Source organism: Salvelinus fontinalis, chromosome 22 (genome assembly GCF_029448725.1).
Source record: "Salvelinus fontinalis isolate EN_2023a chromosome 22, ASM2944872v1, whole genome shotgun sequence".
NCBI classification, from domain to species: Eukaryota; Metazoa; Chordata; class Actinopteri; order Salmoniformes; family Salmonidae; genus Salvelinus; species Salvelinus fontinalis.
In genome coordinates this window covers 15,615,400-15,629,744 of record NC_074686.1, presented here as the reverse complement: position 1 = coordinate 15,629,744, position 14,345 = coordinate 15,615,400, and the positions used below count along the sequence as shown (strand labels likewise).

The window sequence follows — 14,345 nt, the reverse complement described above, 5'->3', positions numbered from 1 at the left end:
GTGTTGTTTAAACAACAGATTGCAGGATGATGCCAGAGACACACTGTGTCTTGTTTGTGTACTTTGCAGGAGGGGCTGCCAGGTAGGAAGGCCTCTGTGACCTGCTTGTCTTTTTCTTTTATATAGATTACATTTTAGTCACCTGTCATGAGCAGGATCAGCATCCTTCGGCACATAGTGATGCTGTTTCCTGAAGTCCATCTGCTTGTTCTGTAATATGTCTTGAGGTTCAGAAACCTGTCCCCCCTCCCCCCCCCCACACACACACACAAAAAACTAACTTTGATACCTTTTGTATATTCGTGCTCATCAAAAGCAGACCTGGCATTCAATGCAAAAGGCAGCGTTGTTCACATGCCAGCAAATATGACCCCTTCTTTTATTACCTTTAATTCAAAATAGTTAGTCCCAGTGTACACTGGATATGAAACAGCTCTGTTGCCAAGACTTTCATCAGGGTGACTCATGATGGGACAACCAGTCAATGGTTTTCTTCTTGTCAGGCAGCTGTCATGGCAACAGAGTGAGGTGTACAGTTTGTTTTTAGTGCTTTAGGTAAAAGCAGTAGGAGAGCCTGTGTCTGTCTGACTTCACATTCATCTGGAGCCTAATTGACCAATATCAGCCAAACATTATGCCTAAACAGATGAAAGAGCACATTTATGGGCTTTTTAAGGCTCCTTTTTGAGAATTATAGAGTATTTTGCAGGTCTCAAGCTAGCCCTATTTGGTAAAAGACAAAGTCCATATTATGGCAAGAACAGCTCAAATAAGCAAAGAGAAATGACAGTCCATTACTTTAAGACATGAAGGTCAGTCAATACTGAAATTGTCAAGAACTTTGAAAGTTTCTTCAAGTGCAGTCGCAAAAACCATCGAGCGCTGTGATGAAACTGGCTCTCATGAGGATCGCCACAGGAAAGGAAGACCCAGAGTTACCTCTGCTGCAGAGGATAAGTTCATTAGAGTTACCAGCCTCAGAAATTGTAGCCTAAATAAGTGCTTCACAGAGTTCAAGTAACAGACATCTCAACATCAACTGTTCAGAGGAGACTGTGTGAATCAGGCCTTCATGGTTGAATTGCTGCAAAGAAACCACTACTAAAGGACACCAATAAGAAGAAGAGACTTGATTGGTACCAAGAAACATGAGCATCGGACATTAGACCGGAGGAAATTTGTCCTTTGGTTTGATGAGTCCAAATTGGAGATATTTGGTTCTAACCGCCGTGTCTTTGTGAGACGCGGTGTGGGTGAACGGATGATCTCCGCATGTGTATTTCCCACCGTAAAGCATGGCACCCCCACACCGTCTGTGGTTTATTTAGAATTCAAGGCACCACAGCATTCTGCAACAATGCGCCATCCCATCTGGTTTGGGCTTAGTGGGACTATAATTTGTTTTTCAACAGGACAATGACCCAACACACCTCCAGGCTGTGTAAGGGATATTTTACCAAGAAGGAGAGTGATGGAGTGCTGCATCAGATGACCTGGCTTCCACAATCCCCCAATCTCAACCAAATTGAGATGGTTTGGGATGAGTTGAACCGCAGAGTGAAGGAAAAGCAGCAAACATGTGCTTAGCATATGTGGGAACTCCTTCAAGACTGTTGGAAAAGCATTCCAGGTGAAGCTGAATGAGAGAATGCCAAGAGTGTGCAAGGGGTGGCTATTTTGAAGAATCTTAAATTATAAAACATGTTCTGATTTGTTTAATACTTTTTTTGGTTACTACATGATTCCATATGTGTTATTTCATAGTTTTGATGTCTTCACTATTATTCTAAAATGTAGAAAATAATAAAAAATTAAGAAAAACCCTTGAATGAGTAGGTGTTCTAGCTTTTTTTATGTACTTCTCTGCCTCTTTGTTTAATTGAGCTGAGTTGAAACACACACCCTTTTCTTCCTCTTCTCTGTTTCATAGTTGCCATAGGTTACTTACCTACTGTATTTGCTCAGGGGTCCGTTTTTGCTCTCGGGTCCATTTGTTGGTACAGTGCCTGGGAATATCTTTCTGCACAAAATGGGGCCCAGGTATATGTCTTTACTTTAGCGAGCCTTATGCTGTGATTTAACGTATTTGTGGAGACATTGTACATTGTGTGAGCTGCAGTTTACCTCAAAAGTAGGCTACCACCTCACTCGTGGGATGTGAAAGGGCCAATGAGGTGTTTATTTTTCACGATATGACTGATAGTGTGAATGTGGAGCAGATGTAAGTAGAAGCCTGGGCCCATGTCAAGTTTATTTGTCGTGTGCAAACACAGTAGAGGGCTGCGTGTCTAAACGGAGATCACTGCGGTCGTTCATACAGACAACGTTGGAAATGGTCGTCTTTCTGCTTTGTATGTGTTAGCCTAGGTTTACCTTTTGTATTAAAAGCACCTCTGTCACTTTATACACAAACTCTAGAATTCGCTGCTTTAAATTCAGTAGCCTACCTCTCCTCTCCTAGTTAAGCATGCAAGAGTCTGTGTGGTCTCAATGATGTAGAGTACTCTCTGGTAATTGAATCAATTTCTTCTGGTATTTTAGCGCTTTTAATATTGCATGTAGGGCGCAACATTGCTGGGACCATGGCCAGCAAGTGAGCTGTGTCACATGGGCTACGCCTAAATAACATTGGGACTGTGGTTGGGTTCGGGACCAGTTCTTGCTGATGCGGGTAGGAGTCGGACAGAAAGCCAGCAGGAGCGGGCGGGTACGGAATGAAAAGCTGCAGCAGCAGAGCGGGATGAAGAAATCAGTCCCGCGCAGACCTCTAGTACACAGTACAATGAAATGCTTGGAGGTTCACCTTGCAACAATGCGGTATAATAGGTATATAAGAACAGGCATAGCAGCTTCATTGCTGTCTCAATGATCATAGTCTTAGACCTACTGTTTATTTAATGTAATGCTGGAAATCTCTGAAAGTCTTTATTACTCAGACAATTAAATAAGATGTGGTTATCAAATTAATGCAAATTATGTTTATAGCTTTTGAAAACCTTAATTTATCTATGGTCTTTGGTAACACATCCCAGATATTTCAATCAGACATTATTCTAAACTTTTGTTGGCAAACAAAATATTTCCTATTGATCTCCTTTCATAATGTAGCATTAACCACAAGCTAGCTCTACATTGGAATGGTGTGAACTGAGGAAATACTCAACTTTTCTCCTTCCTGTATGCTTCAAAACATGTTTTTCTCTGAGATGCGGCCTAACCTAATGATAGTAATTACTGTAAGACCAAGGTCATGGCAAAGTTACTCTAATTAGATTTCAGTAAGACACAACTGGCTCCATTGAGAGATCTGGCTATTGTATGAAGTCTTTCAGAATCTGAGGCAGCAACATCCACACCCACCAGCCAAGACTGAGACTCCCCTGACTGACACTGATATCTCTTCCTATAAGACCTGGTCAAAACATCAAGGAGCAGACAGTTGTCATGTAGACGTAACTGCCAAAATAAAGGAAAACCCCAACATAGTGTCTTAATAGGGCGTTAGGCCAACAAGGCCGCCAGAACAGCTTCAAAGCGCCTTGGCATAGATTCTGCAAGTATCTGGAACTCAATTGGAGGGATGTGACACCCTTCTTCCACGAGAAATTCCATCATTTGATGTTTTGTTGATGGTGGTGGAAAAACTCTTTCTCGGGCGCTGCTCCAGAATCTCCCATAAGTGTTAAATTGGGTGGATATATGAGACACACGCACAGACTCCTTAAACCCTCTACACTCCTTTGAGACCGAATTCTTCTAGCCATGGTAGCCAAAATAATGGGCAACTGGGCATTTCTATATGACGCTAAGCATGATGGGACGTTAATTGCTTAACTAACTCAGTAACCACACCTGTCTGGAAGCACCTACTTTCAATATACTTTGTATCCCTCATTTACTCAACTATTTTTCCATTATTTAGGCAGTTAATCTACCTGTAGATTAGGGCTGGGCGGTACCTTATTTTACGATATACCGGTATTGAGGCATGGACTGGTTTGGGTTTTTACTTAACGTTCTACAATATTTGAATGTTTTAGTTTCTTAAATGTAATGTCCATTTTTATAGTTTACTTCACTACTTAAGTCATCTCTCTCTTTCCATGCCGCTTTCCACAAAGACCTAGCCCCGCCCCCTGTGACTCAAGGAGCACATTTGTTGTTCCTCGACCACGAGACACTTGCGTTCAGTCTGCATGCTCATTGCAGCTCATGCAACAATGTTAATGACAACAATGCTGTTTTCACTTTGCTTTTTAATATAAATCCACTAGCGTTCTATAATTACACTTTGGTTGTGTTTCGTACATCTGCAAACAGATAGTTTGTCTTTTCTTAGTAAGTTGGTCCTGTCTTGTTAGCACCTAATGCTAATCGCTTGTTAGCTGGCTAGCTAGCTAATAAATGTACTGAGTCAAAGTAATTACCTATACAGCCTAATAAAACCAGTGATGGTGTAGACTTAAATCAGTTTGCAACAATATCTTCTAAAGCAAAGAGGAATGCATGAATATGTTAGCTACATGAAGTAGCTAAGAGAGAACATTTAATGTAGCCAAAGATTATAGGGTCCCCTAGAAAACACTTGTCAACACTTTGGTTACTACCCAGTCACAATAACTCCTCCCTGGCATTTCATTCATTGTCATTTCAAACAACAAAGTGCACACTATCTTATTTTTAAAAATAATTTTTTCTCCCCTTTTTCGTGGTATCCATTTGATAGTTAGTCTTGTCCCATCGCTGCTACTCCCGTACGGACTCGAGAGAGGCGAAGGTTGAGAGCTGTGCATCCTCAGAAACACAACCCTGCCAAGCCACACTGCTTCTTGACACAATGCCCGCTTAACCCGGAAGCCAGCCGCACCAATGTGTCAGAGGAAACACCGTACACTTGGGGACCGTGTCAGCGTACATGCGCCCGGCCCGCCACAGGAGTTGCTAGAGCGCGATGGTACAAGTACATCCCGGCCGGCCAAACCCTCCCCTAACCCGGACGACACTGGGCCAATTGTGTGCCGTCCCATGGGTCTCCCGGTCGCAGCCGGCTGAGACAGAGCCTGGACTCGAACCAGGATCTCTAGTGGCACAACTTGCATTGGACCACTGTGCCTCTCGGGAGGCCACACACTATTATCTTGTATTTCCATGATTGCAACAGTTCATCCAAGTGTTTAGATCAAAATCACAAGTCAAATTTGCAACATTTGGTTAATAATAAGGCCTATAATTTTTGCCTATATCCTGCAGCCCTATGTGGCAGTGTGGAAATGATCGCAAAAAGAGTGCAGGAAATGCATAAATGTATAAAAATGCAGACATTTTGGGGGGTTGACGTTTAATTGAACAGTACTTCTATCAGGACAAATGTACAAATGTAGAGCAAGGAACATCTCCACGGGAGAAGGACACGATTGCCATCTCTGAATGACATTATTGTTGTGAGAGCCTGAAAAATAAGCTGCAACAGTCTTCTAGCTCAGATTACACCACCAAAATATAGATTTGCTCTCTTTTATTATTGACGCCCATGGAAAGCTCCCCTCATATCCATGAAGTGCCTCAGTAGAACTCCCTCTCTAGTAGATCGTCATGGGCCTCCTATCATAACACTGTGGAAATCGCAGGCCTCCCCTCTCACATGGCACCGCTGGTTGTGTCCAGACCTGGACTGGAGACTTGAGTCATCCCCCAGTGTCCCATGGTCATGGGGTGATGCCCCCCTTTTTAGGTGTGGATAAATCCTAGGCCTCTTCATCTCCACACTGTCTGGCTTCCATCCTGCCCCTAACTGACTGACTGACCAGCCACGGTTGGGCTGGGTCTGGGCTGGAAAGTCATCATCCATCCAGCCAGTGTCTCATGATTCCTGTTTGGGACCCTCCACCATGTGACACGGTGCACAGGGAGTAGTCTACTGACAAGACGCTGTGGAGTATTAACAACCTAAAGGAGCATCTTTCTGTCTGACCACAGTGTCTGTTGTTTGTGTTCAAACTCTGCTGGGCAGTGGTAAAATGGATGTCTGACACTGGTCCCGGTTTTGAGGGAATAAGAAAAACAGGAAGCTAAAGTAAGAGACAAACATTCGAAGAACAGTGGCACTCCTTCCTTTGCCAGTTTAAACCCTCGCTTTCATCAGTAGCCTATTTGGTTTATAGAGTTCTATGTGTAACTGGTAAGGTTAAAGTTGCCAGCTCGGGTTTCTTGAAATGAACATGATGTTTTGAATCATTATCCCCACTGAAAACAAATACTTACCTTGTAAACCTACACCTAAATGGAGAGGCAGGGTAAAATCACTGGGAAAGCCAGGGGGGGAAAAAGGTACAGCCAATGTGTTCTCCTAATTGTGTTTGCTCTATAACCTGTTAGTGCATATGCCTTGACCCCGTGATGTATAGGGTTAAGGCCAAGACAATAAGAAGACTGTGGCAGAATAAATTCAACCACACCTTTTTTTCATTACATAACCGGGGAGCAACAAACAGTTACATGACCTACAGCATGGTCAAGCAAGTTAATGTTTCTGATATTTTCTGACTACTAAACAACTATTGATTTAGAACACCACAGAGTTACCGCAAAGAATATAGGAGCTGGTTCCACTATTCCACCAACATTTCAACATCCTCAAATCACCAATGCTGAGTCTAATTCAGGGACAAATAAAAGATTCCAAAGACAATTTAGTCCAATCAACATAAGCTAAATATGTGGCTGTCCATGGTACTGATTTGTGTGTGTGAGACTCCCCTTACTTGTAGAGAAACGCCAATGCCATCCTCTGTTTCATGCTGCCGATCTGGTCTATGGCATACAGTACACGCTTTTAGTTTTTGTTGTCCTAGGCTACCTGGCTAAAATGCTTGCTCACTAGGCTAACTTCCTTTCATGGGCAACGATGTGCCAGCTAGTTAACATTAACCTTCTACATCTAGCTACATATTGAACTTCCATCCTCTCAGGCAAGAGACACAATGTATGAAGTTATGGTTGGATCAGAATCACCGTAATAATCATTGGCCAGTACGGTAATTGAATAAAAAGTCCAAATCTCTGTCCATGGCTAATTTAGGAAAGGGCCAATTTTAGCTAGCTAGATAACCACCGGAGGACAACAACACAATGAGATGCAACAATTTTTTTTGTTTCTGTCAATGATGTTTGATGTGAAGCCAAATCCAAACTGGCTTCCCTTGACACCTTTTTTCTTTTCTTTTTTTTCCCTTCTTTTTTGTAACCCCGGACCATTCACAGTTTAGCTCAACGCTGAAGGGCTATATACTATTTTTTAATCAAGGGAGGCCAAATACTCGCTGGCTTCCTTTTGCGTTCAATGCTACAGGTGGCAACACTATCACACTCTTTTTGACCAGACAGCATCAGATAAGGCTACACATAGCAGAGACAGAGGGTCGCAGATTCACTCTCTCTGATGCTTTCTCTGGTGAGATACATTCAGCCTCCTTTGAATTGAAGGACAATTATGAAACACAGAAAATATAAATTGTTTAATGGTTTTTTTCTTGGTCATTTTTTTGGGGGGGGGGGGGGTCTGGCTTCAAATCAAATTGTATTGGTCACATACAGATGGTTAACTGATGTTAATGTGAGTGTAGGGAAATTACTGTGCTTCTAGTTCCGACCGTGCAGTAATAACTAACAAGTAATCTAACAATTTCACAACAACTACCTTATACACACAAGTGTAAAGGAATGAATAAAAATATATGGATGAGCGATGGCCGTGCAGCATAGGCAAGATGCAGTAGATGGTATAGAGTACAGTATATACATATGAGATGAGTAATGTAGGGCATGTAAACATTATAAAGTGGCATTGCTTAAAGTGACTAGTGATACATTTATTACATCCAATTTTTTATTATTAAAGTGGCTAGAGATTTGAGTCAGTATGTTGGCAGCAGCCACTCAATGTTAGTGATGGTTGTTTAACAGTCTGATGGCCTTGAGATAGAAGCTGTTTTTCAGTCTCGGTCCCAGCTTTGATGCACCTGTACTGACCTCGCCTTCTGGATGATAGCAGGGTGAACAGGCAGTGGCTCGGGTGGTTGTTATCCTTGATGATCTTTTTGGCCTTCCTGTGACATCGGGTGGTGGAGATGTCCTGGAGGGCAGGTAGTTTGCCCCCGGTGATGCGTTGTGCAGACCTCACTACCCTCTGGAGAGCCTTACGGTTGTGGGCAGAGCACTTGCCGTACCAGGCGGTGATACAGCCCGACAGGATGCTCTCGATTGTGCATCTGTAGAAGTTTGTGAGTTTTTGGTGACAAGCCAAATTTCCTCACCCTCCTGAGGTTGAAGAGGCGCTGCTGCGCCGCCTTCACCGCGCTGTCTGTGTGGGTGGACCATTTCCGTTTGTGCGTGATGTGTACGCAGAGGAACTTAACTTTCCACCTTCTCCACTACTGTCCCGTCAATGTGGATAGGGGGGTGCTTCCTCTGCTGTTTCCTGAAGTCCACGATCATCTCCTTTGTTTGGTTGATGTTGAGTGTGAGGTTATTTTCCTGACACCACGCTCCGAGGGCCCTCACCACCTCTCTGTAGGCCATCTCGTCATTGTTGGTAATCAAGCCTACCACTGTAGTGTCGTCTGCAAACTTGATGATTTGAGTTGGAGGCGTGCATGACCACGCAGTCATGGGTGAACAGGGAGTACAGGAGAGGGCTGAGAACGCACCCCTGTGGGGCCCCAGTGTTGAGGATCAGCGGGGTGGAGCTGTTTCCTACCCTCACTACCTGGGGGGGGGCGGCCGGTCAAAGTCCAGGACCCAGTTGCACAGGGCGGGGTCGAGACCCAGGGTTTGGAGGGTACTATGGTGTTAAATGCTGAGCTGTAATTGATGAACAGCATTATTACATAGGTATTCCCCTTGTCCAGATGGGTTAGGGCGGTGTGATTGCGATTGTGTCGCCTGTGGACCTATTGGGGCGGTAAGCAAATTGGAGTGGATCTAGGGTGTGGGCTAGGGTGGAGGTGATATGATCCTTGACTAGTCTCTCAAAGCACTTCATGATGACGGAAGTGAGTGGTACGGGGCGATAGTCGTTTAGCTCAGTTACCTTAGCTTTCTTGGGAACAGGAACAATGGTGGCCCTCTTGAAGCATGTGGGAACAGCAGACTGGGATAGGGATTGATTGAATATGTCCGTAAACACACCAGCCAGCTGGTCTGCGCATGCTCTGAGGACACGGCTAGGGATGCCGTCTGGGCCGGCAGCCTTGCGAGGGTTAACACGTTTAAATGTTTTACTCGAGTTGGCTCCGGTGAAGGAGAGCCCGCAGGTTTTGCTAGCGGGCCGTGTCAGTGGCACTGTATTGTCCTCAAAGCGAGCAAAGAAGTTGTTTAGTTTGTCTGGGAGCAAGACGTCGGTGTCTGCGACGAACCTGGTTTTCTTTTTGTAATCCGTGATTGACTGTAGACCCTGCCACACATGTCTCGTGTCTGAGCCGTTGAATTGCGACTGTACTTTGTCTCTATACTGTCGCTTAGCTTGTTTGATTGCCTTGCGGAGGGAATAGCTACACTGTTTGTATTCGGTCATGTTTCCGGACGCCTTGCCATGATTAAAAGCAATGGTTCGCGCTTTCAGTTGTAATGTTTTTTTTCAGAAAATGCTGCCATCAATCCACGGTTTCTGGTTAGGGAGGGTTTTAATAGTCACCTTGGGTACAACATCACCGATGCACTTGCTAATATTCTCGCTCACCAAATCAGCGTATACATCAATGTTGTTGTCTGAGGCTATCTAGAACATGTCCCAGCCCACGTGATCTAAGCAATCTTGAAGCTTGGAATCAGATTGGTCGGACCAGCATTGAACAGACCTGAGCACGGGTGTTTCCTGTTTTAGTTTCTCTCTATAGGCTGGGAGAAACAAAATGGAGTCGTGGTCAGATTTGCCGCAAGGAGGGCGAGGGAGGGCTTTGTATGCGTTGTGGAAGTTAGAGTAGCAATGATCCAGAATGCTGCCAGCCCGGGTCACGCATTCAATATGCTGATAAAATTTAGGGAGCCTTGTTTTCAGATTAACTTTATTAAAATTCCCAGCTACAATAAATGCAGCCTCAGGATATGTGGTTTCCAGTTTCATAGTCCAATGAAGTTCTTTCAGGGCCGTCGAGGTGTCTGCTTGGGGGGGGATATACACGGCTGTGATTATAATCGAAGAGAATTCTCTTGGTAGATAATGCGGTCGGCATTTGATTGTAAGGAATTCTAGGTCAGGTGAACAAAATGACTTGAGTTCCTGTATGTTGTTATCACACCACGACTCGTTAATCTTAAGGCATACACCCCCGCCCTTCTTCTTCCCAGAGAGATGTTTGTTTCTGTTGGCGCGATGCGTGAAGAAACTAGGTGGCTGTACCGACTCTGATAACGTATCCCGAGTAAGCCATGTTTCCGTGAAACAGAGAATGTTGCAATCTCTGATGTCTCTCTGGAAGGCAACCCTTGCTCGAATTTTGTCTACCTTGTTGTCAAGAGACTGGCATTCATGAATACATGCCACTGTGGAGAAGTTGCATGGATTCAATAAGTTATTACTATCAATCTTCTAATATTAAAACAAATTGTAAAGTTCTACGTGTTGGCAAGGAAGTGTGACTACTCGACCTACAGGGTGCTTTTCTTATATCCATGGAAGGAGGAAATACAAAAATAAATCACACAGATGTAGCTAGCTTCAGCTTCAAGTAATTTGTAATGAGTGACGGAGCCTGCTTTGTGCTCCCATATAGGAATTCCTAGGTATAACCAATCAAACTCCATTCAGACATCACTAGAGCGCATAGATTGTATTATCAACATTCAGATAAATGAATAGCATATTACTTACTGGTACAAGTTATGCTGTGTTAGAATGAAATGTGCATTAATAATATCACACTTTCCCTTTAAGATAATGCGTGGCCGACTTTTACTTTGTATTTTTATGTGTGTGAGTGTGTACTCTGTGACGCATGCTTTGGTAACAGGCCAACAAGAACCAGCCAGAAAGGCAAACATCTGGGACCTATAAACTCTTCACACCAACTTTGGAGAGAATGAGGAGGTGCCGAGGTTGGTGTGTGTGCGCGCGCACCTGCTTGCTCGCTTGTAAGGAACTGGGTGAATGGAAGTACTCACTGTAAGTCCTCATTGTAACCTGAATCTTTGTATCACAGCCTGGTTGCTAGGAAACGCATGGCTCTTACAAAGACAAAAATGGACAAATCCAAGATTCCTATAACAATGGCAGAACCTTGCTCCATTCAATCCAAGGTCCGTCCTTCCTTACCACTCTCCCGAGTGGGCACAGCGGTCTAAGTCGTCACTACAGACCCTGGTTTGACCCCTGGCTGTATCACAACCGGCCGTGATCGGGAGTCCCATAGGGCGGCGCACAATTAGCCCAGTGTTTTACGGGTTAGGGGAGGGTTTGGCCGGAGTGGCCGTCATTGTAAATAAGAATTTGTTCTTAACTGACTTGCCTCATTAAATAAAATGTAGACCCATACAGAAGTGGCTACGTACAGAACTTTAGTGTGACACAATACAGACACTGACCCTACTGCTGTTGAGCACCATGGGAAAAGAAAACTAAGGCTATGCTCTGAAACAGGCCTGTGTGAGTAAGCATTGGCCTGTACTGTACACCAGTGTAGGTGTCGTATAGACTACCATTATCATGGACACATTTTAATATGCCTACGCTCACAAAAAGCTCATCTATTGTGTCTGCAGTAGACACTAAACAGCACAGTTCGGCATTGGTAGACTACTACATACAGTACAGCAAGGCTCTCTCCACACGCTACAGCTCTGTGTTGGTACATACAGATGCAGCTTCCCGCTCTCTGTACGGTAAGTGTTGGTACATACAGCTGCAGCTACCCGCTCTCTGTACGGTAAGTGTTGGTACATACAGCTGCAGCTACCCGCTCTCTGTACGGTAAGTGTTGGTACATACAGATGCAGCTACCTGCTCTCTGTACGGTAAGTGTTGGTACATACAGATGCAGCTACCTGCTCTCTGTACGGTAAGTGTTGGTACATACAGCTGCAGCTACCTGCTCTCTGTACGGTAAGTGTTGGTACATACAGATGCAGCTACCTGCTCTCTGTACGGTAATTGTTGCTACATACAGATGCAGCTACCCGCTCTCTGTACGGTAAGTGTTGGTACATACAGATGCAGCTACCCGCTCTCTGTACGGTAATTGTTGCTACATACAGATGCAGCTACCCGCTCTCTGTACGGTAAGTGTTGGTACATACAGATGCAGCTACCCGCTCTCTGTACTGTAAGTGTTGGTACATACAGCTGCAGCTACCCGCTCTCTGTACGGTAAGTGTTGGTACATACAGATGCAGCTACCCGCTCTCTGTACGGTAAGTGTTGGTACATACAGATGCAGCTACCTGCTCTCTGTACGGTAAGTGTTGGTACATACAGCTGCAGCTACCTGCTCTCTGTACTGTAAGTGTTGGTACATACAGATGCAGCTACCCGCTCTCTGTACGGTAAGTGTTGGTACATACAGCTGCAGCTACCTGCTCTCTGTACGGTAAGTGTTGGTACATACAGATGCAGCTACCTGCTCTCTGTACGGTAATTGTTGCTACATACAGATGCAGCTACCCGCTCTCTGTACGGTAAGTGTTGGTACATACAGATGCAGCTACCCGCTCTCTGTACGGTAATTGTTGCTACATACAGATGCAGCTACCCGCTCTCTGTACGGTAAGTGTTGGTACATACAGATGCAGCTACCCGCTCTCTGTACTGTAAGTGTTGGTACATACAGCTGCAGCTACCCGCTCTCTGTACGGTAAGTGTTGGTACATACAGATGCAGCTACCCGCTCTCTGTACGGTAAGTGTTGGTACATACAGATGCAGCTACCTGCTCTCTGTACGGTAAGTGTTGGTACATACAGCTGCAGCTACCTGCTCTCTGTACTGTAAGTGTTGGTACATACAGATGCAGCTACCCGCTCTCTGTACGGTAAGTGTTGGTACATACAGATGCAGCTACCTGCTCTCTGTACGGTAAGTGTTGGTACATACAGCTGCAGCTACCTGCTCTCTGTACGGTAAGTGTTGGTACATACAGATGCAGCTACCTGCTCTCTGTACTGTAAGTGTTGGTACATACAGATGCAGCTACCTGCTCTCTGTACGGTAAGTGTTGGTACATACAGCTGCAGCTACCTGCTCTCTGTACGGTAAGTGTTGGTACATACAGATGCAGCTACCTGCTCTCTGTACTGTAAGTGTTGGTACATACAGATGCAGCTACCTGCTCTCTGTACGGTAAGTGTTGGTACATACAGATGCAGCTACCTGCTCTCTGTACGGTAGTTGTTGGTACATACAGATGCAGCTACCCGCTCTCTGTACTGTAATTGTTGGTACATACAGCTGCAGCTACCTGCTCTCTGTACGGTAAGTGTTGGTGCATACAGATGCAGCTACCTGCTCTCTGTACGGTAAGTGTTGGTACATACAGATGCAGCTACCTGCTCTCTGTACGGTAAGTGTTGGTACATACAGATGCAGCTACCCGCTCTCTGTACGGTAAGTGTTGGTGCATACAGATGCAGCTACCTGCTCTCTGTACGGTAAGTGTTGGTGCATACAGCTGCAGCTACCCGCTCTCTGTACGGTAAGTGTTGGTACATACAGATGCAGCTACCTGCTCTCTGTACGGTAAGTGTTGGTGCATACAGATGCAGCTACCTGCTCTCTGTACGGTAAGTGTTGGTGCATACAGATGCAGCTACCTGCTCTCTGTACGGTAAGTGTTGGTACATACAGATGCAGCTACCCGCTCTCTGTACGGTAAGTGTTGGTACATACAGCTGCAGCTACCCGCTCTCTGTACGGTAAGTGTTGGTACATACAGATGCAGCTACCCGCTCTCTGTACGGTAAGTGTTGCTACATACAGATGCAGCTACCCGCTCTCTGTACGGTAAGTGTTGGTACATACAGATGCAGCTACCCGCTCTCTGTACGGTAATTGTTGCTACATACAGATGCAGCTACCCGCTCTCTGTACGGTAAGTGTTGGTACATACAGATGCAGCTACCCGCTCTCTGTACGGTAAGTGTTGGTACATACAGATGCAGCTACCCGCTCTCTGTACTGTAAGTGTTGGTACATACAGCTGCAGCTACCCGCTCTCTGTACGGTAAGTGTTGGTACATACAGCTGCAGCGACCCGCTCTCTGTACGGTAAGTGTTGGTACATACAGATGCAGCTACCTGCTCTCTGGTACATAGTGTCTCTTTCTGTACAGTAACAGTACAGTGGAGCTCCCAGCTGGACA

At 45.0% G+C, this 14,345-nt stretch overlaps 1 protein-coding gene across 1 annotated transcript in view; it reads left to right on the top strand.

Annotated features, from left to right (window-relative positions):
* LOC129819940 (tumor protein D52-like) overlaps positions 1-14,345 on the top strand; it is a 29,859-nt gene that overhangs the window by 1,943 nt on the left and 13,571 nt on the right. The gene's annotated exons all lie outside the window — the stretch shown is intronic.